Source organism: Macaca thibetana, chromosome 19 (genome assembly GCF_024542745.1).
Source record: "Macaca thibetana thibetana isolate TM-01 chromosome 19, ASM2454274v1, whole genome shotgun sequence".
Classification (NCBI taxonomy): Eukaryota; Metazoa; Chordata; class Mammalia; order Primates; family Cercopithecidae; genus Macaca; species Macaca thibetana.
The window spans coordinates 42,214,494-42,241,797 of NC_065596.1; the positions used below are offsets into that span (position 1 = coordinate 42,214,494).

Below are 27,304 nucleotides of genomic sequence, written 5' to 3' on the forward strand. Positions count from 1 at the left end.
GCTTACGCTTGTAATCCCAGCACTTTGGGAGGCTGAGGCAGGTGGATCACCTGAGGTCAGGAGTTCAAGACCAGCCTGGCCAATATGGCGAAACCCTATCTCTACTAAAAATAACAAAATTAGCTGGGCGTGGTGGCGAGCGCCTGTAATCCCAGTGACTCGGGAGGCTGAGGCAGGAGAATCGCTTTAATCCAGGAGGCAGAGGTTGCAGTGAGCCGAGATTGCGCCATTGCACTCCAGCCTGGGCAACAAGAGCAAAACTTCGTCTAAAAAACAAAACAAAACAAAACAACAACAACAAAGAACATGCACACTCTAGCCAGGCAGCCTGGATAGAGCCTTGGCTCTACAGTTACCCACTGTGTGACCTTGGGTAAGTGACTCTGAGCCTCATTTCCTCCCCTGTAATATAGGAGTAATAATAACAGAACCTTCTTCCAAGGATGGTCATGAGTATTCATCAAGATTGTGCTGAACCCAGGGTACAACTCATGGTAATGACCAACAAACACGGTCTCTATCTGTGCACATAGAAACATCTCTCCTTACACAGTTTGTTACTTTATTCACTGAGAAGACATGGATGTGTGCAGATATATCTTATTTTTTCTCAGAGCTGCTAGAACATTTATTTAGCAGATACTCTCTTGTGAGTGGCAGCACTGTTGCACGGTCTAGGTATCCATTGGGAACAAGGTGAAAGCCCTGTACTCATAGAGTTCATGTATTCATCAGCAAGACATAATAAAGAAATCAGTGGGCCGGGTCTAGTGACTCACACCTGTAATCCCAACACCTTGGGAGGCCAAGGTGGGAGGATCACTTTAGCCCAGGAGTTCAAGACCAGCCTGGGCAACATGGTGAAACCCTATCTCTACAAAAAACAACAAAAATTAACCAGGGATGGTGACGTGCACCTGTAGTCCCAGCTACTTGGGAGGCTAAGGTGGGAGAATCATGAGCCCAGGAGGTCCGGTGAGCCATGATTGCACCACTTCACTCCAGCCTGAACAGTGGAGTGAGACCCTGTGTTGAAAAAAGAAAAACAGCGGTCGTGCTTACTGCTCTGTAAGGAATAAAACTAGATTGAAGTAGGGGCCCCCTGATCTGGGTGGTCAGGGAATGCTTCCCTGAGGAAGCCTGCCTTGAGAATAGCTAGAGCCACACGTGCAAAGGCCCTGGGGCAGGAATAAAATTGGAAGGTCAAGGCAGCCAGTGTGGTGGGAGCATTTGGATGGTGGGGGAAGATGATGAGGCCCGAGATATGTTGAAGAACTTTAAGCTGGAAAGCAGCTGGAGGTGATCCCTGTTTGATGTAATCCCTCTGGCTGTGGGTGGAGAACAGAATCTAGGAAGGCAAACGTGGCCTGGGGAGGCCAGAGAGGGATCTCATGCAGTTGTTAAGATGAAAGATGATGGTAGTGGCTTAGCCTGGGAAGGAGGAAGAAAGGAAATGAATTCAGGACGTATTTTGGAGTTAGTGGCAATAGGGTTTGCTGATGGACTTGCTGTGGAGGATGAGGGAAGGAGGGACAGGAAGGATTCTCCCATGTGTCTGCATCGTTGCTGGATCCCTGCTGACAGACACACAGGTTGTCTCCCGTGTCTCCCAACATGCATGAACGCACACCCTTGCTGGGTTGTGTCCCTTTTTTTTTTTTTTGAGACAGGATCTTGCTCTGTCACCGAGGCTGGAGTGCAGTGGTGTGATCTTGGCTCACTGCAGCCTCGACCTTTCCGGCTCCCGGCTCAAGCAACCTCAGCCTCCCGGATAGCTGGGACGACAGGTGCACGCCTCCCTGTCTGGCTGATTTTTTTATTTTTTATTTTTTGTAGAGATGGGGTCTCGCTATGTTGACCAGGCTGATCCCCATCTCCTGACCTCAAGCGTTCCTCCCACCTCAGTGTCCCAAAGCGCTGGGATTACAAGGGTGAGCTACCATGAGTCTTAAGGGATGGAGGGGAAGGGCATTTCACGTGGAGGGAAGCATCTGAGGAAATACTAGGGCCTGAGTAAAGGCTGGGGCCCTGCTGTGGTGCTGTACAGGGAGCCTCCTCTGCTCCTAGCCCAGCTCAGGCCAAAGCGTGGGGTGAGGGACAGAGTTGTCTCCTGGGCTGTGGAACAGCAGCATCCAACCTTAATCCACCACCTGAAGTGTGTGCAGTTGCTGCCCATTTTGAGATTCTTTCATGTCCTCCATCCCCCGTCTTATCCAGAGCTGCTTTCTCATCTGGCCAAGTCCATTCTCCTCCCGTCCTCTCCCCTCCCCAGGTGAGTCCAGAGTTTCAGCTAATGTTGCAGCAGCAGATGCATCACGTTGGATTGCCTGCCATTCTCGGGGCCCTTTTGCTGTCTGCATTTAGGTCAGCTTTGTTTTCCTGGGGATTGAAAGCAGTGGCTGGCATGGCCTTTGGTTCTGGGCCAGCCTCGCAAGGAGGCTGGACCTGCAGGAACTGAACGAGAGGCCTCTTGTTTGTATGAACTTGATTCTTCCACCTTCTTTGTCCCCTATTCCCTTCTGTTTCTTGTTTCTGGCCTTGTTCTTGAGAGTGCAGGTCCCACAGGCAGTGGCCAGTGCTGCAGGCCTCCTTTGCCCTTTCTGAGGGACTTTGGGCATCTGGTGGACTCTAGTCCACTCAGCCAGTGAGGGCAGCTCAGCCAGTGTGAGTTTAAAACGGCATGACCTCCAAGCTCCCGTTGCCTCCTGCTCCGACCCTGACCTGGGTTTCTCTCTGGTGCTGCTGGCAGGTGCTGGGCCAGGCTGCTCATCAAAATTAGCATCTCTGGGAATTCGCCTTCTGCCTACCCAAGGGCTGTAGAATAGGAGGTATCACAGATTACAAGAAGGTAAAATTTGACACATTTCAGCTCATACCAGGTCCAAAAAAAAGGAACGACCTTGAAGGAGAAAAATATAGAGCATTAATGAGCTCAACTCAGCACCCTCCCAAGTTGCTGGAGGACATGTGAATCACTGCAGCCTTTTTAGAGCATGGACTGAAAAAAAAAACAAAAACCTCTTTTTTTTTTTTTTTTTTTTATGAGCCAGTACATGCATGTGATAAAACATTCAAATGGTACAAAAAAGGTATACAATAGTCTTCTTCCCCTACCTACGATCTCCCAGTTCCTTCCTGTGAGGACACCCATGTCTCATATGTTCTTCGAGAGATGCTCAATACAAAAACAAGCATATATTATACGTGCAGTTCTGGACCTTCACTGGGAGACCATTCCGTAATGTAACCATGTAATTTTTCATAAACAGCCTTTGACCCAGCACTGCCACTCCTGAGAATCTATCGTGCAGAAGAAAAAAACAAATAGCCTAAGTACAAAAGGATATTTATTGCAGCATTGTTTGCAGTGGCAAAGCAAAAAACAAACCCTGGAAATAAAACGAATGCCCATTTTTCAGGGACTGATGGAATAAAATGCAGCACATCTATGTTCTTGCCCTATCAGCTGCTAAAAAGAGTGGGTAAGAGCACTGATTGCTGGCCTGGAGGCATTTCTGTGATGTATTTAAGGGAAAGCAAGATTCAGAGAAGTACATTTGATAAGATCCTGTTGATGTAAAATACAGCGACAAAAGGCATTGTCATTTTATTGGGGACAGTGGGTATCTACTTCATTCTCTTCCACATCACATGGCCTGCTCCACCCCGCATTCTGCCTGGGAGACATTGCCAGGATCCTTACTTGTGCTCAGAGTGAACTTCACCCACTGGTATTATTAGAGGCCTATCTGGGAGCATCCTCCAGCCAGACCACAGGTGGAGAGCCCATGGCATTCGTGCTGGAAAATGCTCACCTGGGCCTCTGTCAGGCTAGGAGAGGCCAGCCTGTTCCTGGGTGCCAGGTGCTATGGTGAGAATCGCTTCTCGCTAACCATGACAGGCAGTGTGACCAATTTCCCAGTCACTTGGTAGGATGAACTAAGCGGAGTTTGGTGAGCTGTGAAGCATGCAGCACCACCAAATCTGCCACTCACGAGACCGGCACAGAAGAATTACAGAAATGCTGAACTCAGGACATCAGATCTCGGGCTCTGTTCCAGCTGAAGGTTCCGGGGGCAGAAAGCACAGGTAACAACTTAACTCACGTCCATCCCAAGCTCAACACACAGAGTCACCCAATGAAATGCTTCTCGTGCCACATTCTTTTTTTTTTTAAGTTCTAGGGTACATGTGCACAACATGCAGGTTTGTTACATATGTATACATGTGCCATGTTGGTGTGCTGCACTCATTAACTCATCATTTACATTAGGCATATCTCCTAATGCTGTCCCTCCCGCCGCCCTCCACCCCATGACAGGCCCCGGTGTGTGATGTTCCCCTTCCTGTGTCCTACTATTCTCATTGTTCAGTTCCCACCTATGAGTGAGAACATGCGGTGTTTGGTTTTTTGTCCTTGTGATAGTTTGCTCAGAATGATGGCTTCCGGCTTCATCCATGTCCCTACAAAGGACACAAACTCATCCTTTTTTATGGCTGCATTGTATTCCATGGTGTATGTGTGCCACATTTTCTTAATCCAATCTGTCACTGATGGACATTTGGGTTGATTCCAAGTCTTTGCTATTGTGAATAGTGCCGCAATAAACATACGTGTGCATGTGTCTTTATAGCAGCATAATTTATAATCCTTTGGGTATATACCCAGTAATGGGATGGCTGGGTCATATGGTACATCTAGTTCTAGATCCTTGAGGAATCGCCATACTGTTTTCCATAATGGTTGAACTAGTTTACAATCCCACCAACAGTGTAAAAGCGTTCCTATTTCTCCACATCCTCTCCAGCACCTGTTGTTTCCTGACTTTTTAATGATCGCCATTCTAACTGGTGTGAGATGGTATCTCATTGTGATTTTGATTTGCATTTCTCTGATGACCAGTGATGATGAGCATTTTTTCATGTGTCTGTTGGCTGTATGAATGTCTTCTTTTGAGAAGTGTCTGTTCATATCCTTCACCCACTTTTTGATGGGGTTGTTGTTTTCTTGTAAGTTTGTTTGAGTTCTTTGTAGATTCTGGATATTAGCTCTACAAGGCTACTACAAGGCTACAGTTACCAAAACAGAGATATAGACCAGTGGAACAGAGCAGAGCCCTCAGAAATAATACCACACATCTACGACCATCTGATCTCTGACAAACCTGACAAAAACAAGAAATGGGGAAAGGATTCCCTATTTAATAAATGGTGCTGGGAAAACTGGCTAGCCATATGTAGAAAGCTGAAACTGGATACCTTCCTTGCACCTTATACAAAAATTAATTCAAGATGGATTAAAGACTTAAATGTTAGACCTAAAACCATAAAAAACCTAGGCAATACCATTCAGGACATAGGCATGGGCAAGGACTTCATGTCTAAAACACCAAAAGCAGTGGCAACAAAAGCCAGAATTAACAAATGGGATCTAATTAAACTAACGAACTTCTGCACAGCAAAATAAACTACCATCAGAGTGAACAGGCAACCTAGAGAATGGGAGAAAATTTTTGCAATCTATTCATCTGACAAAGGGCTAATATCCAGAATATTTTTTTTTTTTTTTTTTTTTTTAAATAAGAGGGTCTTGCTCTGTTGCCTAGGCTGGAGTGCAGTGGTACAATCATAGCTCACTTCAGCCTCAACCCCCCAGGCTCAAGTTATCCTCCCAAGCAGCTGGGTCTACAGGTGCACACCACTAGTAGTAGGCCCAGCTAATTTTTAAACTTTTTTTGTTGACATATGATCTCACTATGTTGCCCAGTCTGGTCTCAAAACTCCTGGCCTCAAGCGATCCTTCTGCCTCAGCCTCCCAAAGTGCTGGGATTACAGCTATGAGTCACCACACCCAGCTCCATGCCAGGTTTAAATGCAAGTAACAGATCATTTCACTCTTTGGAATCACTAAATGACACAGCTTGCATTTCCTGGCTTATACGTATATATGTCATTCATTCTTACCAGAATAGTGGAAACGCTGCACAAAACCAACTTAAACTGTTTTCATTTCATATCTTGACATGTGTACATTCTACCAATATTCTACCTTTGACTTACTGATGACTAAGGAAGGAATGATAGGAAAAGGAACTGTGGGTTGCTGTATCTTTCCCTTTCCTTCCATGTCATCGTTCTGCATACCTAGTTGGCTAATTCGGGGAAGTGTGGCAAGTAAAAAAGAATGTTGCCAGGTACGGTGGCTCATGCCTGTAATTCCACACTTTGGGAGGCTGAGGCAGGCAGACTGGTTGACCCCAGGAGTTTGAGACCAGCCTGGGGAACATGGCGAAACTCTGTCTCTAAAAAATATACAAAAACTAGCCGGGGATGGTGGTATGTACCTGTGGTCCCAGCTACTCAGGTAGCTGTGGTGGGAGGACCACTTGAGCCTGGGAGGTCAAGGTTGCAGTGAGCTGTGATCATGTCACAGCTCTCTAGCCTCCAGCCTCCAGCCTGGGTGACAGAGCAATACCATGTTAAAAAAAAAAAAAAAAAAGATTGTGAGAGGTCTCCATGGTCTTCATGTTTCTTTCTGCATTTCATATTTCATCACCTTCTTTCTGCTGTGTTCGAAGCAACTCCTGGCTGTAATGGAGGGGCCTCTGGGAACTGTCAGTTTTCCCGCTTACTCCGTGTAGCTGTGATTATATGCTTACTTTATACCTGCTTTCAGTCTTGCTGAACTTGCATGCATCGTTGGCCCGCTGGAATCCGGCGCTCACAGGGGATCCGGAATACCATATGAGAATGCCGTGACAAGGAGTGACAGGCACACACGTGGCTCAGATCTTCTCTGCTCACATGCGTGTTCCATTGGCCCCGGACTTCACTTACAAAATACAAGTTCAAAGACAAAATGATTTAGAATTTCAAGACGTTGACAGAACATTAGACCAAGGGAAGGGCTCACAACTATTGGGGTCACACACCCAGAAAGCTAGCACTATCTGGGTTTGTTGCATGAAGTAACAAATACTCAGTTGGAGATAGGGTTCTGTTACCACCCCAGTTTTAACTTACCTGACTTGGAGTAATAGCGTTTCGTGCTAGGACTTAAAACACTTCTAAGGCCAGCTCTATTTTTAGTGGACTGTATATACGAATCGAAACATAATCAGTATCCTTACCTGTGCCTGTTTTTCTGCCATCCGCTGGTGGGTAGTGGTCCATATTGGCAGATGACATCATCAACTACCCATTTATTCAAACCAGAAACATACACATATATATGCATACATACTGTGAATGCATGTCTTCTTTTTTTAAATGGAGTCTCTGTTGCTGAGGCTAGAGTTCAGTGGCACAGTCTTGGCGCACTGCAACCTCCGCCTCCCAGATTCAAGCAGTTCTCCTGCCTCAGCCTCCCCAGTAGCTGGGATTATGGGCACACGCCACCACGCTCAGCTAACTTTTGTATTTTTAGTAGAGATGAGGTTTCACCATGTTGGCCAGGCTGGTCTCACAACTCGTGACCTCAAGTGATCCTCTTGCCTTGGCCTCCCAAAGTGCTGGGATTATAGGTGTGAGGCACCACACCTGGCCTTAAAGTGATTATTGATATATTTGGTTAATACCAATCATGTTTGTAATTGTTTTCTACTCTACTCCTTACCAGAGACTTCTTTTTCTGCCTCCTCTGGCTTTTTTTTTTTTTTTTTTTTTTTTTTTTTTTTTTTTTTTTTGAGATGGAGTTTCACTCTTGTTGCCTTGGCTGGAGTGCAGTGGTGCAATTTCGGCTCACCGCAACCTCTGCCTCCCAGGTTCAAGCGATTCTCCTGTCTCAGCCTCCCAAGTAGCTGGGATTACAGGCGTCCGCCACCATGCCTGGCTAATTTTTTGTATTTTTTAGTAGAGACAAGGTTTCACCAGGTTGGCCAGGCTGGTCTTGAACCCCTGACCTCAGGTAATCCAACCGCCTCAGCCTCCCAAAGTGCTGGGATTACAGGCATCAGCCACCACGCCAGCCCTTTTTTTTTTTTTTTTTTTTTTGAGACTGGGTCTCGCTCTGTCGCCCAGGCTGGAGTGCAGTGGCATGATCTCAGCTCACTACAGCCTCCAGCTCCCAGGTTCAAGCAATTCTCCCACATCAGCCTCCTGATTAGCTGAGATTACAGGGGCATGCCACCACACCCAGCTAATTTTTGCATTTTTAATAGAGATGGGGTTTCACCATGTTGGCCAGGCTGGTCTCAAACTCTTGACCTCAGATCAATAGCCTTTCTATCTCTATGGATTCGCCCATTCTGGACATTTCATGTAAATGGAACTGTGTAATCCATGGTCTTTTGTGACTGGCTTTCACTCAGCATCATGTTTTCATGGCCCATCCATGTCACGAATGAATTCTTGCTTCATTCCTTTTATGGCTGAATATTCCATTGTACGGAGGTACCACATTTTGTTAATTCTTCAGCTAATGGACATTCTGGGATATCCTTCCTCCCACTTTTCACATAGCTTCCTTCTGCTTTTTCTTTAGTTCTGGGCTTAAATTCATTCTGGTTCTCACCACTGAACTTATATATGTACCTGTTTGCCTACTTCTTTACTCTGGTCCCCTAGTGTGGACGGTACATTTTGTGAGGGCGGGGACTGTGTCTGCTTTGTTCACCGTACCTAGCATCCTACCCCACACCGTGTCCAGAGTGAGGTAGTGCCCATTGTTGAATGAATGATCTCATATATATCTCACTTTACCTCTTCCTAAGGCAAGGTGATCGTAACCCCACTCTGTATCTGGGAAGTTCTGTGTCTAGCTTTCTCCCTGGTGTTGAGGAGAGCAAGGCATCCTAAAGCATGAGGATACTTTAAATGGTGGCAGGTTACTAGAAGGATTTCTTTGGTGTAAAATACTGTTCCATCACTCATCTGCTATGCAAGACTGCCGGCTCATTTGAAAAGCCCATTTGGCTGCCAGTAGCAGACACCAGAAATAACAGTGGTATAAACTCAGTGGAAGGCAGTTTCTGTCCTGAGTAAGACATCAAGAGATAGGCAGTCCATGCCTGGTGTGGCAGCTTCACAGTCAACAAGAAAAGCAGAGTCCTTTGATACAGGGTCCTTCTGCTCACTATCCCTAGCACAGGGCCTTCATGGCCCAGTGTGACTGCTGGAGTCAAGCTAGTGAGTCTGGAGTCCAGGTGGGAATAGGGTGAGGGAGAGGCACAAAAGCATAGTCCAGCTTTGCATTTCTGATGAGGATTTTCCTCAAAGTCCCACAGCTTATATTTACCTTGCATTGGCCATGCTGGCTGCAAGGGAGGTTGGGAAATGTAGTCTTGGCTGAGCATCCTGAGAAGAAAGAGAAGAATGGCTGCTGGGTGGGAAGGGCACTTAGCAACTGGAGTTGGTTCATTTCCTGCCCACAGTACCCAGGTCCATCACAGCCAGCTTCTGCCCATTGGCCTGGACCTTCAAGCCTTAAGTGACCAGAATCAGAGCAGGGACTTTCTCCGTGTGTCTGGTTGACCAGAGGGTGGGATTTTGAGGCTTGTCAGGGAGCATCAGTTCAAGAAACTTACCACATCACCAGCAATAAGAATAAGAATAATGGTAGCTCTGGCCAGGTGCAGTGGCTCATACCTGTAATCTCAGCATTTTGTGAGGCTGAGGCAGGAGGATTCCCTGAGGTCGGGAGGTAGAGACCAGCCTGGGCCACTTAGTAAGACCCTGTCTGCACAAAAAAGAAATTTAAAAACATTACCCAGGTGTGGTGATGCACACCTGTAGTTCCAGCTACTCAGGAGGCTGAGGCGAGAGGATCACTTAAGCCTGGGAGTTCAAGACTGCAGTGAGCTCTATGATTGCACCACTGCACTCCACCCTGGGCAACCGAGTGAGACCCTGTCTCTAAATATATATATATAAATAACTAAACTCATGGTAGCTCACACTTAATGCATACTTAGTGCATAATAGATTTTGTTCTAAACAATTTGTGTGGAGTAACTTTTTACTTAATCCTCACAACACCCTTATTGTTATCCCCATTTTAGAGATGAGGAAACTGAGGCACAGAGAGGGTAAGCAACCATAGGCTTTCTCACTGTGAGTAATTTTTTTCCCCTTCACTTCCCTTTCAATGTGTTATGAATAACAGGATTAGAAAATAAAGCCTGACCTATTTTGGTAGATTGACCACTGTTCTGTCTTTCAACTGATTAGCTGGGGCCTGGAGAGTGCTTTGTGGAAAGGCACCCAACAGTCGAAACCACACTGACAGGCTGTTTTCATAGCAGTGCAGGAAGGGGCTTAACTGTTGGCACATCCAGCAAATGGCTGGTGACAGGAAGAAAAAGGATCCACAGCTATGCAGAATTTCCGCAGCCCGTGAGCCTGGGGCCGGCTGACCACAGTGCCTGTGTGCCAGCGGACTGGGCCTGGCCTTTAAAATGACAGTCACCCCAGCTGCCCTTAGTAGTGTGTTAAGGAGAAAGAAGCTGTTCTCTCTTCAGGTCCCCAATAATTAGTTCGGGCACCAGGTCATCATTCTAGCTGCCTCTGATCAGCCATGCTCAGTGGAAATCTTTGAGTCCCACAATATATCTCTGAGTTGAGTCTTTATTTTTTTTATTTTTTTGAGACGGAGTCTCACTCTGTGGCCCAGGCTGGAGTGCAGTGGCACTATCTTGGCTCACTGCAACCTCTGCCTCCAAGCAATTCTCCTGTCTCAGTCTCCCGAGTAGCTGGGACTACAGGTGTGTGCCACCACACTCAGCTAATTTTTGTATTTTTAGTAGAGATGGGGTTTTGCCATGTTGGCCAGGCTGGTCTCAAACTCTTGACCTCGGTGATCTGCCCACCTCAGCCTCCCAAAGTGCTGGGATTACAGGCGTGAGCCACCGCGCCCGGCTTTTAGCTGAGTCTTTTTGAGACCCCTTCAGGTCCATGTTGGTGGCTGTCTGCAGACTATCCAGGGTGGTGGCACAGCACATGGCCCCAGGCTGCAGCAGGTGTTTCAGTTAGGAATGATTCAGCCACAGCTAGTAGAATTCAAAAGTGGCATTGTCACCTTAACACATAGGTGGTCCTTCATGTCCCATAACAATGTCCGGAGTGAGAGCCTGGCAGGTTCAGTGGCTGACAGGTCAACACCAGCACTGCTCTGACCCTCTTGCCACCATGGCCTTAAGATGGCTCTTGGACCCTGAGAACTCAGCCCATCTAGTCTGGGCTGGCTATTTCTGGGGACAAGGGGACTCTCTCAAATCTGGCTGTCACATCTGCCTGTCTGCATTCCAAGATGGAGAAAAGGCAGACTGGCGAAAGGGAAAATGACTGTGTAGATGTAGATGAGTCTGACCCTTTTTTTTTTTTTTTTTTTGGAGACAGACTCTTGCTCTGTCTCCCAGGCTGCGATGGAGTGATACAATCATGGCTCACTACAGCCTCGGTCTCCTGGGCTCAAGTGATCCTCCTACCTTCCTGCCTCAGCCTCCCAAGTAGCTGGGACTACAGGTATATGCCTCCACGCCTGGGTAATTTTTATATTTTTTTAATAGGGATGGGGTCTCGCTGTGTTGCCCAAGCTGGTCTCTAACTCTTGGGCTCAAGGAATCTGCCAGCCTCGGCCTCCCAAAGTACCGGGATTACAGGCATGAGCCACTGCACCTCGAGTATGAATCCGATCCTTTTTGTGAGGAGAGGGGAAATGCTTTTCTAGAGTTCCTGAATGAGAAACCTCTGCCCTCCCCAAGGTTCTGAAGATATGTGCCTGTGCTGTGTTCCAGACATGTTCATATATTTCCTTTGGCATTTAGGTCTTTGACCCATCTGACATTGATGTCTGTATGTGGAAAGAGACAGAGTTCAAGGCTAAGCTCATATTCTTTGCTGTTGCATTTAGTAGGCACCATTGTTGGTGGTTCTAGAGCCAGACCCACTGGGTTCAAATCCCTCCTGGCTATGCCGTCTACTTGCTGTGTGATCTTGAGCAAGGTACCTTTCTGTACTTCAGTTTTCTGGTCTGTTAAAAATGGAGATCAGGCCAGGTGCGGTGGCTCACACCTGTAATCCCAGCACTTTGGGAGGCCGAGGTGGGCAGAGCATGAGGTCAGGAGATCAAGACCATCCTGGCTAACACAGTGAAACCCCGTCTCTACTAAAAAATACAAAAAATTAGCTGGACGTGGTGGCGGGCGTCTGTAGTCCCAGCCACTTGGGAGGCTGAGGCAGGAGAATTGCTTGAACCTGGGAGGCGGAGCTTGCAGTGAGCCAAGATTACGCCATTGCACTCCAGCCTGGGCAACAGAACGAGACTCCGTCTCAAAAAAATAAAGAAAAAGAAAAAAATGGAGATCATAGTACAACCTACTTCTCAGGTTATTAAGAGGTTTAAATGAATTGGTAGTTAAAGAGCAGAAAACAGAGCCAGGAATGGTGGCATGCACCAGTAGTCCCAGCTACTCGGGAGGCTGAGGTGGGAGGATCACTTGAGCTCAGGAGGTCAAGGCTGCAGTGAGCTGATTGTGCCACTGCACTCCAGCCTGGGTGACAGAGTGAGACCCTGTCTTTAAGAAGAAAAATTGTAATTCCAGCACTTTGGGAGGCTGAAGTGGGCAGATCACGAGGTCAGGAGATTGAGACCATCCTGGCTAACACGGTGAAACCCTGTCTCTACTGAAAATACAAAAAAAAAAAAATAAAGCCGGGCATGGTGGTGGACACCTGTAGTCCCAGCTACTCGGGAGGCTGAGGCAGGAGAAGGGTGTGAACCTGGGAGGCGGAGCTTGCAGTGATCTGAGATCGTGCCACTGCACTCCAGCGTGGGCGACAGAGCGAGACTCCGTCTCAAAAAAAAAAAAGAGAGACGAAAAAACAAAACACAACTGAAAACAGTGCCTGGCATGTAGTAAGGAACCAAAAAAGAGCCCGCATCTCCAAGACAATCCTAAGTCAAAAGAACAAAGCTGGAGGCATCACGCTACCTGACTTCAAACTATACTACAAGGCTACAGTAACCAAAACAGCATGGTACTGGTACCAAAACAGAGATATAGACCAATGGAACAGAACAGAGTCCTCAGAAATAATACCACACATCTACAGCCATCTGATCTTTGACAAACCTGAGAGAAACAAGAAATGGGGAAAGGATTCCCTATTTAATAAATGGTGCTGGGAAAATTGGCTAGCCATAAGTAGAAAGCTGAAACTGGATCCTTTCCTTACTCCGTATACGAAAATTAATTCAAGATGGATTAGAGACTTAAATGTTAGACCTAATACCATAAAAATCCTAGAGGAAAACCTAGGTAGTACCATTCAGGACATAGGCATGGGCAAAGACTTCATGTCTAAAACACCAAAAGCAACAGCAGCAAAAGCCAAAATTGACAAATGGGATCTAATTAAACTAAAGAGCTTCTGCACAGCAAAAGAAACTACCATCAGAGTGAACAGGCAACCTACAGAATGGGAGAAAATTTTTGCAATCTACTCATCTGACAAAGGGCTAATATCCAGAACCTACAAAGAACTCAAACAAATTTACAAGAAAAAAACAAACAACCCCATCAAAAAGTGGGCAAAGGATATGAACAGACATTTCTCAAAAGAAGACATTCATACAGCCAACAGACACATGAAAAAAATGCTCATCATCACTGGCCATCAGAGAAATGCAAATCAAAACCACAATGAGATACCATCTCACACCAGTTAGAATGGCGATCATTAAAAAGTCAGGAAACAACAGGTGCTGGAGAGGATGTGGAGAAATAGGAACGCTTTTACACTGTTGGTGGGATTGTAAACTAGTTCAACCATTATGGAAAACAGTATGGCGATTCCTCAAGGATCTAGAACTAGATGTACCATATGACCCAGCCATCCCATTACTGGGTATATACCCAAAGGATTATAAATTATGCTGCTATAAAGACACATGCACACGTATGTTTATTGCAGCACTATTCACAATAGCAAAGACTTGGAATCAACCCAAATGTCCATCAGTGACAGATTGGATTAAGAAAATGTGGCACATATACACCATGGAATACTATGCAGCCATAAAAAAGGAGGAGTTTGTGTCCTTTGTAGGGACATGGATGCAGCTGGAAACCATCATTCTTAGCAAACTATCACAAGAACAGAAAACCAAACACCGCATGTTCTCACTCATAGGTGGGAACTGAACAATGAGATCACTTGGACTCAGGAAGGGGAACATCACACACCGGGGCCTATCATGGGGAGGGGGGAGCGGGGAGGGATTGCATTGGGAGTTATACCTGATGTAAATGACGAGTTGATGGGTGCAGCACACCAACATGGCACAAGTATACATATGTAACAAACCTGCACGTTATGCACATGTACCCTACAACTTAAAGTATAATAATAATAAATAAATTAAAAATAAATAAATAAATAAATAAATACTTAGTAGGGGAAAAAAAAAAAAATGAAAACCTTGTGCTTCAACCCAGAAAGAATTTGCACAGCCGCACATGGGTCTGGGGGCTCAGCAGGGAGCTCTGGGCCTGTCAGTAGATGAAGTTTGTCACTGAGGTTACCCTCTCTTCATCTTGACAAGAAGTTGCCAAATTGCTCTCCCAAAATGTTTGTTCCCATTTCCACCCCCACCCGCAGTGACTGAGCGTTCCCCTTACTCCACAACTTCAGCACATTTGATGTTGTCAGCCTGGCATTTTGGCCAATCTGCTGTGCGTGGAATGGCCACACAGCATTTTTTTTTCCCAGAGCAGCTTATCTGCAGAGGTCTGTCTGCGAGCCCATTCTGCCACCGAGTTACTCAGGCTGGGCTGCAGGCGGGACCACCATGGGGCCCCCAGCACAGTGAACTCCTCATAGCTGTGTTCAGAGCACCACACTAGCATGCTTATCTTCTGGAGAGGGTGAGGTGGTGGGGCCAGGGTTGCGGGGGGGCAAGGAAATGAGGAAGAGACCCTTAAAGTCAGTGACCCAACCTTCGTCATGTTGGTAGACCGCATCAATCAGCAAAAGAACCAGCGCTAAATCATTAGTATGTGCTATTAATAGAATGTAGGTCATAAGAGAAAACATGATTAATTGCAAGATGATCTCAGTGGCTGTTGAGGGCCTAGATTTTCCCAAGGCAAAGTCCTTTGCTCACATACCAGCTTTTCTTTGTTGGGATGTAGGCTAGAGGCAGCTGAATGAACAGATACTTCCCTAAGTCATTATTTCAAAGACAGGACAGGGATGGGTATAATGGGAATCTTCTCTAAATGAAGGATGGTTGAACCACTTTGTTAGTAGGTGAGTAATCCCTGATGCCACAGTGATGCTCTGGCGGTCTAGAAAGGAGAGTGAAGCTTACAGCAAAGGCTCCAGCGGGTTTGGTTCTTCCAGACCAGCCACTTATACAGCGGCACAGAAGAGAAAGGCCTGGCTGTCCCCCCATCACCACTCGGTCAAGAGAGAGTGCCTGTGGCCAGGCTGTCTTAGAGGCTGAGTAGACACTGCCCAGGGTGTTTATTCTGCTCCAAGTCAGAAACAGAAGAGAACCTCCTGCCATCTCTGGACACAGAGAGAGAAAAGAGCTGGTAGGCCTGGGCCCAGCTGGCTAATAATCTGCCCACTTAAAAGCAGATGCTGGCAACAGTCACAATCTCTGGGCTGTTAGATTGGCCTGCCCTTCTTCCTTGGGGGGTACCAGGTAAAGGAGAGTGGAGAGGTATGAGCAGATGATCCTTTCCATATGAATTGAGATAGAAATACGAGAGTGGAATAGAAAACCCAGGCCCAGAAGTACAGGTCCAGGAACAAAAAGGGGCAGGTGCTGCAGCCAGCCTTGAGGTCAGGAGAGAAGCGACCTGGTCAGCCCAGCAGAAACAGCTCACCTGGAGCCATGGTGATAATGCCTGCTTCACAGGGTTTCATGAGGGTTGAAATCAAGGTAATTAACATGTAAGTGTTCTGAAATGTAATGTGAAAGACTGGTTTTCAGTATGTTGATTATGGTGTTATGGAACTTTTGTCAGACACTTCCTTGTAGGCCCATTTTATAAAGCAGGAAAAAATGGAGCTGCCAGAGGTGAGATGAGGGTGTGGTGGCCTAGAGCCTCACTTGCAGCCTTTCTTTACCCTCTGCAGTCTCCTCGGAGGACTGTACTCAGGGGCGCTTAAGGTGAAACCTGGGGGTCTCAGGGAGCCCGGCACTGCCCCCAGTGGGCCCTGGGCCCCAAACAAGTCATTTACGCATTTTGGACCCCAGTTTGCTTTTCCACCAAGTGAACAGACAAGTCAGATAGATCAAAGGATTCTTCACTTAGTTCCTACGGACAGGGGCTTCAGAAATCTTTGACATCTTTGAGACAGGCAGTATTTTGTGCTTTTTTTCCTGGAGAGACATGACATAGTTTTGTTTCGTCAACTTCTTAGAAGGGTCATGTTCGCCCAAACATGAAGGAGTGCTGTATTGATTTCTCAGGTCCCTTCCTGTGCTGTGAGTTTGTTGTAAGCGACAGAACCTCCCCAAGTCAAATTGACTTAAACTGCAAAGGGAAGTTAATAGTTCAGGGACCTGAAAAATCCCAGAGCTGGCCCAACTGGAGTCAGTACTCAGGTATTCTCATCAGGAATTTACCCCTCTTTATTTCCGGACTCTGCCTTTGTCAGGTTTAACTTCATTCTCGGCCCCTTCCTCCTGTTCCGCCTCTGTTCACCCTCAGGTGGCAAAGAAGTCCTCAGCAGTCCTCCTGCCTTACCGCCCATCTGTTTCCCCCAAGAAATTGCAGCAAAATGTCCAGGGCCCACTCTCATTGGCCATGCTTGGATCACGTGTCTCTCCCAGAGCCAATCCCTATGGCTGAGGGAGGAGACATTCGGGTCAGGGCGCCTCTCCCTCTTCCATTCTCTCATGGGATTCTGTTCTTGCTGTAAACCTGTAGGAAGTGAAGTGCTGGGCCCGTGTGTCACCTGTGTGATGAATGGGTCATGGCCATGGGTGTGCTGGCATTGTGGAAGCAAACCGAAGGGCATCGTCCCTTCCCAGGTGGTAGAAAATGGGACCCTGGGATACACAGGGTACTGGCTGGATTCCCGGATCTGTAGCCCTCCTTTGCTGCCGTTTCCACGGCTCTTTGGCATCTTCCTCTCTCCTGCATGAGGGACTGCGGGACGACGGGCATCCACAGCTCCCTCTAGTCGGCAGGAAGTAGGTTCCTGGCTGAGAGAGACTTGGCGCCACAGCACATAGCTGGTGATCAGCCTTTATAGAGCCATATGCATCACTTTAGAGAAAGAAAGGAGAAAAATTAGAGTGGCGGGAAAGCAATTTCCGTTGCAATTTAAAAGGCGGCTATTAAAATTTTACAAGAGCTTTATTGCAGGGGTTTTCTGATCATCCCAGGAATTTTTAAAATGGGAAGTCTAGTGATAAAGGAAAATGTTCTGGGTGCGTCTGGTTCCCTCCTGCCCTGCCAAGCATCTTGAAAACCACCATTGTGAGGGCTTCCTAGACCAGCTTAGCAATAGCAACGGCCCAAGAGGCCATTTCTGAGTGTTTTAAAAGCGGGTTTTTCCATATTTGCTGTTTCTATGTATAGTGACTGTTTCTAATTTTATTTTGTACTTTGCTAAATGGCCTGGTAGGGAGCTATGGGAATCGTCAAGAACAGCAGTTGCCTCTGCCCTTCCTGTGTTAGCTGAGAGTCATTTGGTTGTGTGAACAAATAGAAATTCAGGTCAGCTTGCTGAAGTATAAAAGGAAGTGGATGGACACAGGGCCTGGGAGATTCGGCTTGGAATGGTTTCAGGCATGGCTGGATCCAGGGCCTCATGAGGTTGCCAGGACATGTTTCCTTTTACCTCCTGACTCTGCATTCTTCTGTGCTGATTTTATTGTCAGGTAGGCTCTGAAGCAGCCCCTAACAGTTCCACAAGTAGATTCAACCAGCTTAGCAGCTCCAAGGGAAATAAACCATCTCTTTCCCCCATAGTCCCAGCATATATCATGGGGCTGGTGTTTACTGGCTCTGATCATCCTGGCTTTGGTGGCAGGGTCACCCTGGGCCATCGCTGAAGCTGGAACAGGGAAGGTGGTGCAGTGGCATTTTGGCCAGACCTGGATCACATGACCAGTCCCACCCCTACCCACAACCCATGGGTGGGGTCAGTCCCATAGGACTGAGTGGGAAAGGTGAGGTTCAAGGGGTTGACTGAGGAAAAGAAGTGGATGCAGGGTGGGCCAAAGCAGCCGACACCTGGAACCCCTTCCCATACTAACTTCACGAAGCTGAATCTGCCCCACACTCCCCAGTTGTTCTTTTCCCTTGGAACCTGCTCTGCCTTTACCCACTCTCAGATCTCCTTGAGGGGTTCTTAATCTCGGGTCCAGGGACCTTTGAAGGGTGGAAGCTTAGTGGGTCACGAGGTTGGCTGGGAAAAACATTACATCTCTATTTTCACTACCCTCTAACTGAAATTAACGTTTTTTTATGCACAGGGCAATACACCACAATTGAATTAGCAATATCTGTGACTTTGTCACTACTAGAAATCACAGATATTCGCATATCACATTACAGTGTTGCAAATATCACAAAATATCATTTAAACACCTACCTATTTCTAAATCACTATAGTTATTGGATTCACTACTAGATCTTGTAATATAAAAGCATTAATAGGCCAGACGTGGTGGTTCACACCTGTAATCCCAGCACTGTGGGAGGCCAACATGGGCGGATCGCTTGATCCCAAGAGTTTGAGACCAGCCTAGCCAATGTGGCAAAACCTCATCTCTACTAAAAATACAAAAATTACCTGGGGTGGTGGTGTGCGCCTGTAAGCCCTGCTACTCAGGAGGCTGAGGCAGAATTGCTTGAGCCGGGGAGGCAGAGGTTGCAGTGAGCCAAGATGGCGCCCCTGCACTCCAGCCTGGGCAATAGATCAAGACTCCATCTCGGAAAAAAAGAAATTATTCTGAGGAGTCTGCAACTGATTCGCCAGGCTGCCAGTAGGAGTCCCTGGCATGAGAAAGGTTAAGAACCCCCTTGGGCTTCTCCAGGAACCCCAGAGGAATGATCATTGAAGTTGTCCCGATTCCTGAACCCTGGAGTATTGACTAGCTGCTCGCTAGGCTTCCTTCCTGGGAGGACTCCTGGAGGAGCTGACCTGCCTTTGAGGTTGGCGTGGATATTTGGGTAGCATTTGGACATTATGGTATTGGGGAAGTGGGGCAGGGAGGTGTTGCCAGCCTACAGTTGGCCCTGCCTTCATTGACCATCGTGACAGTGTGGTCTAGCCAGGTGGTCAGAAACAGGCTCTGGGACCAGGTTGCTGGGTTCACATCCTGGCTGTATATAGTACACTTTTTTTTTTTTTTTTTAAAGAGAGAAACAGGGTTTTGCTATATTGCCCAGGCTGGTCTTGAACTTCTGAGCTCAAATAATCCTCCTATCTCAGCCTCTTGAGTAGCTGGGACTATAGGCAGGTACCACTGTGCCTGGCTTAGTATACTTTTGACTGACTGGGCAACCTCGCTAGTGGATCTCTTATGAATTCTGTGCCTCAGTTTCCTCATTTGTAACTTGGAAGTAATAATAGGATCTTCTTGGATGATGGGGAGAGTGAAATGAGTCAGCGCATGTCTGCTAGCACAGAGCCGGCACATTGGGAGGGATTGTTATTAGTGAATGGCCATTACATGTAGGACAGCTCTAGGCCCTCTCAGATCTCATCTCCTGACTTAGTGCCCAGCCTCTGCCGGTGCCCAGAATGTGATGCTGAACAATACAGACAGTGCCTTCTCCGCCTGGAGACATTCGTTCATCCATGGAATATTCACTTAAATATAAACAAGCATACTACATATTCAAAGGCATAAACTCATAATATAAAGTTCCAAACCAGGACAAGTGCGATTTCTCTGTCATTCCTCTGCTCACAGTTGTCTGAGGAAATGTCCTTAGAATAGTCCTCCATCTGTCCCCTCCGCCACTGCTCACCCCTCATGCACCCCGTGCCAGCTCCACGGGCCTCCTGGCTGCTCCTGAGATGCTCCACATCTGCTCCCGCCTCTGGAAGGCTCTTTCCCAGGTAGTCACACGGTCTGTGGTCTCATGTATTCACATCTCTGTCCCCTCGTCCAGGAGGCCTTCTCCGAGCTCTCCGTGTAAGGTCGCAGTCTCATCACTATGGCGTCGCCCCGCTAGGTTTCATCAAGGCTCCACTCCCTGACTTTGTGTTATGTATTTGTTACTGTCCTCCTCCCCTACTAGACTGTCTGCTCCCTGAGGACAGCCACTTTGTCTTGGAGAACCCTGATTGTATTCCTGGTGCCTGGCACGTAGCAGGTGTTCAGTAAATACTTTTTTTTCTTTTTTCTTTCTTTTTTTTTTTTTGAGACAGAGTCTTGCTGGAGCAAGGCTGGAGTGCAGTGGCACAGTCACCCAGGCTGGAGTGCAGTGGCACAGTCTCGGCTTACTGTAACCTTCCTCTCCCAGGTTCAAGTGATTCTCCTGCCTCAGCCTCCCAAGTACCTGGGATGACAGGTGTCCACTGCCATGCCCGGCTAATTTTTTGTATTTTTAGTAGAGATAGGGTTTTGCCACGTTGGCCAGGCTGGTCTTGAACTCCTGGCCTCAAGTGATCCACCCGCCTCGGCCTCCCAGAGTGCTGGGATTACACTCAACCATGTTCAGTAAATACTTGTTGAAAGAGTGAGTATGTGATTGACAGCTGGGTATTGCAGCAGGAAGGCTTAAGTTGGCCAGAGACCTAACCTCTTCTTTTTCCTCCATGTAGATGCACAGTCTCTGACGTCGGCTCTCCTGGGACCATCCAAGAGTTCTAGTGTCTAGAAGGTACTAACGGTGAGTACGGTGTGGCTGCTGGTTTGCTTAGAACTTTACAGCTCATACACATAAGCATCTTTATTATTTTTTTAATTACAAAAAAAAAGTATCAAGGGAAAAATGAAAGTTTGCTTCACTGTTCTTCCCATCACTCGCAAGCCTAACATCTATCCCAGAGGTAATTACTGTCAGTCACTGGCTGGGTGCCCTGCCAGACCTTTTCCTGTACACAAACTTTCCTACGTGCACATATACACACTTATTTTGGTTCACTGTATAAGAAAAAGGAACCATGCTATGTGGTGCTTCTTGGCTTGCTTCCACCATCCCCAATAATAGTATGTTTTGAAGATCTTTGCTCATGAGCATACCTCAGTGTATCATACATTTCATATACTTTTATTTTTTTCTTTACTTTTTCATTCAATTTTTAAACCTTATATAGAGTAAAACTCTCTCTTTGGTGTACAGTTCTTTGTTTTGTTTTGTTTTGTTTTGTTTTGAGATGGAGTTTCGCTTTTGTTGCCCAGGCTGGATTGCAACGGTGCGATCTTGGCTCACTGCAACCTCCGCCTCCTGAGTTCAAGCGATTCTTCTGCCTCAGCCTCCCGAGTAGCTAGGACTACAGACATGTGCCACAATGCCTGGCTCATTTTGTATTTTTAGTAGAGATGGGGTTTCTCCATGTTGGTCAGGCTGGTTTCGAACTCCCGACCTCAGGTGATCCGCCTGCCTCAGCCTCGGTTTTTTTTGGTTTTTTTTTTGAGGTGGAGTCTCACCCTGTCACCCACACTGGAGTGCAGTAGCGCCATCTCAGCTCACTGCAGTCTCCGCCTCCCAGGTTCAAGTGATTCTCCCGCCTCAGGCTCTCAAATAGCTGGGATTACAGGTACCCGCCATTATACCTGACTGATTTTTGTATTTTTTGTAGAGGTGGGGTTTCACCATGTTAGCCAGGCTGGTCTTGAACTCCTGACCTCAGGTGATGCACCTGCCTCAGCCTCCCAAAATGCTGGGATTACAGGCGTGAGCCCCAGCGCCTGGCCGGTATACAGTTCTTTGAATGCAGACAGTTGTAGATAGTTGTGAAACTGCCACCATGATCAAGATTCAGAGCAGCCCCACTGCCCCACGATGTGAATGTACTGGTTTCTCTGTTGGTTAAAAATATGAGCCAGGTGTGGTGGCTCACACCTGTAACCCCAGCACTTTGAGAGGATGGGGCTGGAGGATTGATTGAGCCCAGGCGCTCGAGACCAGCCTGGGCAACTTAGTGAGACCCTGTCTCTACAAAAAATACAAAAATTAGCTGGACGTGGTGGCGCACACTTGCAGTTCCAGCTACACCGGGGCTAAAGTGGAAGGGTCACCTGAACCAGTGGAGGTCAAGGCTGCTGCGAGACCCTGTCTCAAAAAAAACTAAAAATTAAAATAAATAAATACATACACACATGTATATGGCATGGGTAATGGGTATTTACACATATTTAAAATATATACATATGGCAAATACTTACCTGTGCTGTATAGGTTTCAAATATGTTATATTTAGGTTTTTGGGTTGGTTTGCTAGTGAACATTCTCTTTTGTTTCTGTGGGTGGGTTAAGCAGTGGCGTGGGACCCCAGCTGCATGTCAGTTTGCAGTGAAGCCTTCCAGGACGATCCCCAGCTTTGTTGGGAGGGGGCATTGTCTGATCCTTGAAGAAACAAGAGACCATACCAGTGTGGGAAGTGGAAAGGGGAGGATTGTGGCCTTCAGAACCTGGATGCAGGTAGCTGTGTCAGCCAAGCTGCGGGAACTGAGTGGCTCTGGATGGAGTTTCTCTCTCCTGGACATTTAGTGGTTCCGTCACATTCCCTCATCCTGGCAGTCTTGCCTGGGTAACTGAAGCTGGTGTGTGGGACAGTCACTAGAGGCCAGATTTCTGTCAAAGGATGCTTCCTAGCACAATTCTTGATTACTTTTATTTTGAAGTGATTTGAGAATTATTAAAAAGTTGTGAAAATGGTTACAGAGTCCACATGTCTACCCTACATCCAGCTTCCCCTATGTTACCATCTTATACAACTGTAACACAGGGATCAAAACCAGGAAATTCACATAGCCCAGTACGATTAACTCAATGACAGACATTAATCACATTTCACCAGTTTTTCCACTGATGTCCTTTTTTCTTCCAAGAGTCTATTCTTGATCCCACACTGCATTTGGTTTTCATGTCTCCTTAACCTCCTCCAATCTGGAACAATTCCTCCATCTTTCCTAGCCTTTCCTGACCTGGACACTTTGGAAGAGGACTGCTCTGCTATTTTGTTGTGTGCTTCAACTTGGGTTTTTCTGATGTTTTCTCATGACCTCATTGAGGTTATTCATTATTTAGAACGATGCCACACAGGCAGCATGCCCTCCTCAGTGCATCTTTGTGCGGGTCTATGATATTGGTGCATCGTATTTCTGGTAATGTTCACCTAGATTACTTGGTTAAGCTGCTGTGTGTCAGATTTCTCCATACTAAAGTTACACTTTTCCCTTTGTAATTAATAGCTATCTTGGGGCACTCCAGGCCAGGAGTTTGAAACCAGCTAGCTCTAAAAAAATAAAATAAAAACAAATTAGCCAGGTGTGGTGGTGCACACTTGTAGTCCCAGCTACTCAGGAGGTTGAGGCAGGAGGATCCCTTGAGCCCAGGAGGCAGAGAATGCCGTGAGCTGAGATCGTGCCACTGTACTCAGCCTGGGTATCAAGACCTGGTAGCAAGACCTGGGTAGCAAGAGCAAGACCCTGTCTCTTTAAAAAAACAAAACAAAACAAAACAAAAAAATGCTACCTTTGGGGAGAAACTTTGAGGCTATGCTAATATCCCACATCCCGTTTTTCCTCAAACTTTCTCCCACTAATTTTAGCATCCATTGGTGGCCAAGGTCTTGTCTACAGCAGTTATTGCTGTGCTGTTTCCCTGATGGCAGTTTTTGTGTGCCTCTCATTCCATCTACATTTATTAATTGAAATTCTTCTGTAAGGAAGACCTGTCCCTTCCGCCTTACTTATTTCTTTATTTAGTTACTAATTTATATCCTATAGGCTATATTTGTTTTAATCTAGCACATTGCTTTTTAATGTGATAAAAGGCCCCAGATCCCAAGTAAATTCCAAGCATTGCCTCACACAGCAGGAAGACCGGCATTTTTCCTAGCTGGTAACCAGGGCCTTAGGGAACTTGGAAAGAACAAGAACAGGTTTCATTTGTTCATTCATTTTCCTTCACTCAGCAAATGTGCATTTGAGCACCTACTAGAAGCACTAGGGATTCAGGAATGAACAAAACAAACTCCTTACCTTAAGGGAACGGACATCCTACTGGAGAGTAACACAGTAAACAGATAAAAAGTGAATATAGGGCTGGGCACAGTGGCTCACACCTGTAATCCCCTCACCTTCACGAGGCTGAGGTGGGCTGATCACTTGAGGTCAGGAGTTCGAGACCAGCCTGGCCAATATGGTGAAACCCCGTCACTACTAAAAATACAAAAAAAAAAATTAGCCAGCCATGGTGGCACACAACTGTAATCCCAGCTACTCAGGAGGCTGAGGTGGGAGGATCGCTTGAACCCAGAGGCAGAGGTGGCAGTGAACCAAGGTCGTGCCACTGCAATCCAACCTAGGTGACAGAGCGAGACAGGGTCTCAAAAAAAAAAGAAAAAGAAAAGGTGAATATAGGATAAGTTAGATGTATATAGTGTATATAGGATGTATATAGGAGTATATAGTGATGAATAAAGCAGGGAAGGAGATTGGCCTTACGGCAATTTTTAGACAAGGTGACCAAGGAAGGCCTCTTTGAGGAGGCCCTGAATAGAGGAGGGAGTGAGGCGGTCCCCGGCCTGATTCATCCACAGCCAGCTGGGAGATTGCAGTCAAATCATCTCCCTTCTGAACAGTTTCTGTGAACAGGAAATGTGTTCCCTCTCCGAGGGGCAGCCCTGCTCAGTGGGGGCCAGTCTTATCCCCGAGTATTGCCAGATCTGATGTTCCCCGCAATAGGAAAGGAAAGTGAAGAATTTTTTGCCAGTCCATTAAACCCAAATTATGCGACATCAGATAATGAATATGACTCTATTTTGTTTTCATTGTGTTTGTTTTTTAAGTTTCCTTTTCTTTGTAGCAAGAGATAGCAATTTTTCATTTTTAGTGGTGATAGAGATTCTTTTAAAATACATAAAGCTTGAACGTCACTTCAGGGCTGGATGCAGTGGCTCACCCTATAATCCCAGCTCTTTGGGAGGTCAAGGCAGGAGAATCGCTTGAGGCCAGGAGTTTAAGACCAGCCTGGGCAGCAGAGTGAGACTCCATCTCTACAAAAAATGTTCAAAGTAGCCAGGCGTGGTGGCATGCACCTGTAGTCCCAGGTACTCGGACAGCTATGGCAGGAGGATCACTTGCGCCCAGGAGGTTGAGTCCACGCTACTGTACTCCAGCCCCGGGCAATAGAGCAAGAGAGATACGTGTGTGCGTGTGTAAATAATTGTACAGATGGGGAGCAGATACAGCTGAAAAGAAAGGGTGGAACACAGCGACTGGGCTTGGTAAGCACTGTATGGCTCAGCCACCCACTGTTTTTCCTCTGGGTCAGGGGTTCTCAGCAGTGGGCCTGAGCTGAAATTGGCTAACAATTACCATGGGTGTGTGCCTTGAGCCATTTGCATCATGGCGTGTGCATCGGCCGGGAATGTCTTCAAGTTTCAGGAACAGAAACCCCCACTCACCACAGCTTGATTGAATGAGGGCTGATTTCTTGCCCACTACAAGCACACCTGGAGGTGCTTGGCTGCCAGTGTTAGTTTGGTGGCTGGGCAGTGTCAGGGCAGAGCCGCTTTGATTCTCTTGGCCTTTCCCCTCATGGACATAGTTGCTGCTGCCATGTTGCGTAGCCTCCCCTAGCTCCAAGGAAGGTGGCAAATGTTATTTAACTTTTCAGCCTTTCCTGAGGAGGAAGGCAGAGAAAAAATGAATTGAGTGTATCTGTTGGGGTAGCCAGCCAGTACTGCCTGGCTCCATGGGGAAGGAAAAGCAGTAATAATGAACATTAATGGGTGCTGACTCTGTGCCAAGCCCTGCCGTAAGCGCCTCACGTGCATGATCTCATTCAGTTCTTGCAACTACACTAAGACGTCACTGCTATGATATCCCCATGGTAATAATGAGGAAACTGAGGCACGGAATGGTGAAGCTGCCTGCCAAGTAGAGGAGCTGGGGCAGGGGGGCATGCAGCCTGGGTCCAGGGCCCCCGTTCTTAGCCACTACGCTTTGTTGCCTCATAAGAGGTCTGGGGTGGGGTGGGGTGGAGGGGCCCAGGCTGCTCACTGTCTGGCCTGGGTTTAAATTCTTGCAGCAAGGCGGAGCCCAGCAGCATGTTTTGCTTTGGGGAAGTTGTGATCATTAAAAAACTGTCTTGTGAGGCCGGGCGCGGTGGCTCAAGCCTGTAATCCCAGCACTTTGGGAGGCCGAGACGGGTGGATCACGAGGTCAGGAGATTGAGACCATCCTGGATAACACGGTGAAACCCCGTCTCTACTAAGAAATACAAAAAACTAGCCGGGCGAGGTGGCGGGCGCCTGTAGTCCCAGCTACTCGGGAGGCTGAGGCTGGAGAATGGCGTGAACCCGGGAGGCGGAGCTTGCAGTGAGCTGAGATCCGGCCACTGCACTCCAGCCTGGGCTACAGAGCGAGACTCCGTCTCAAAAAAAAAAAAAAAAAAACTGTCTTGTGAATCGCATCCGCCCCTGTGTAACTAACTACCTCCCACATGTTCAGGTCCAGTCTTTGGGAGCAGCACCCGCTGCACGTCTTATTCCTGGCAGCCGTGCGGGGACTTATAAGCGGCTGAGGGAACCCCTCTCAGCCTCCCTTTTTCCAAACAAACTATACCTGTGCTTTTAGTTATTCTTCCCAGGATGAGGCTTCTAGCCTGTTATTTCTCTGGAGGTCTGCTGGTTGATTGCCCACACATTTGTTATGTGCTTCCTCTGTGCCCGTCCCTGTAGAGTAGTGGGGATGCAGTGGTGGCTGGGCCATCCTCACGACTGGGTGGCTCTGCCCTCATGGGGCTCCCCGTCCGGTGAGGGAGCAGGCCCTCAGACCCCGAGTGGTCAGGTCTGTGATGGAGGAAGCCCAGGAGAGTGGGAACCCAGCAGAGGTGCCCAACCCAGCCTAGGGGTCAAAGAGGGCTCCTGGAAGCAGCTTTTGGGCTTTGGAGGTGGAATAGAGATTCATCAAGGAGCAGTGTCTACCATCTTCTCCACTTGCCTTTCTTCAGTGAAACTCTCACGACAGCTCTCCTTTCTGAACTTCTGTTCCCCTCCTTAGTAAAATGAAAGGTTCAGACTTGGGTCTCCATCCATCCTTCCAACCAACCATCATTGACTGGACATCTCCCATGTTCCTGCTCCTCTGCTGGGCACGAGACTTACTCCCATATACAGTATGTTGGGAAGTTCTGCAGGTAAACAACCC

At 47.2% G+C, this 27,304-nt stretch overlaps 2 protein-coding genes across 5 annotated transcripts in view; one reads left to right on the plus strand and one right to left on the minus strand.

Moving 5' to 3' along the window:
- ZNF607 (zinc finger protein 607) overlaps positions 1–27,304 on the minus strand; it is a 405,121-nt gene that overhangs the window by 295,906 nt on the left and 81,911 nt on the right. The gene's annotated exons all lie outside the window — the stretch shown is intronic.
- Positions 1–27,304, plus strand: part of SIPA1L3 (signal induced proliferation associated 1 like 3) — a 308,993-nt gene that overhangs the window by 103,739 nt on the left and 177,950 nt on the right. For all 4 annotated transcript variants that reach the window (XM_050768874.1, XM_050768873.1, XM_050768876.1 and 1 more), the window contains exon 2: positions 20,743–20,810. The gene's annotated coding sequence lies outside the window, so the exon portion shown is untranslated. The remainder of the gene's footprint in view (positions 1–20,742; positions 20,811–27,304) is intronic.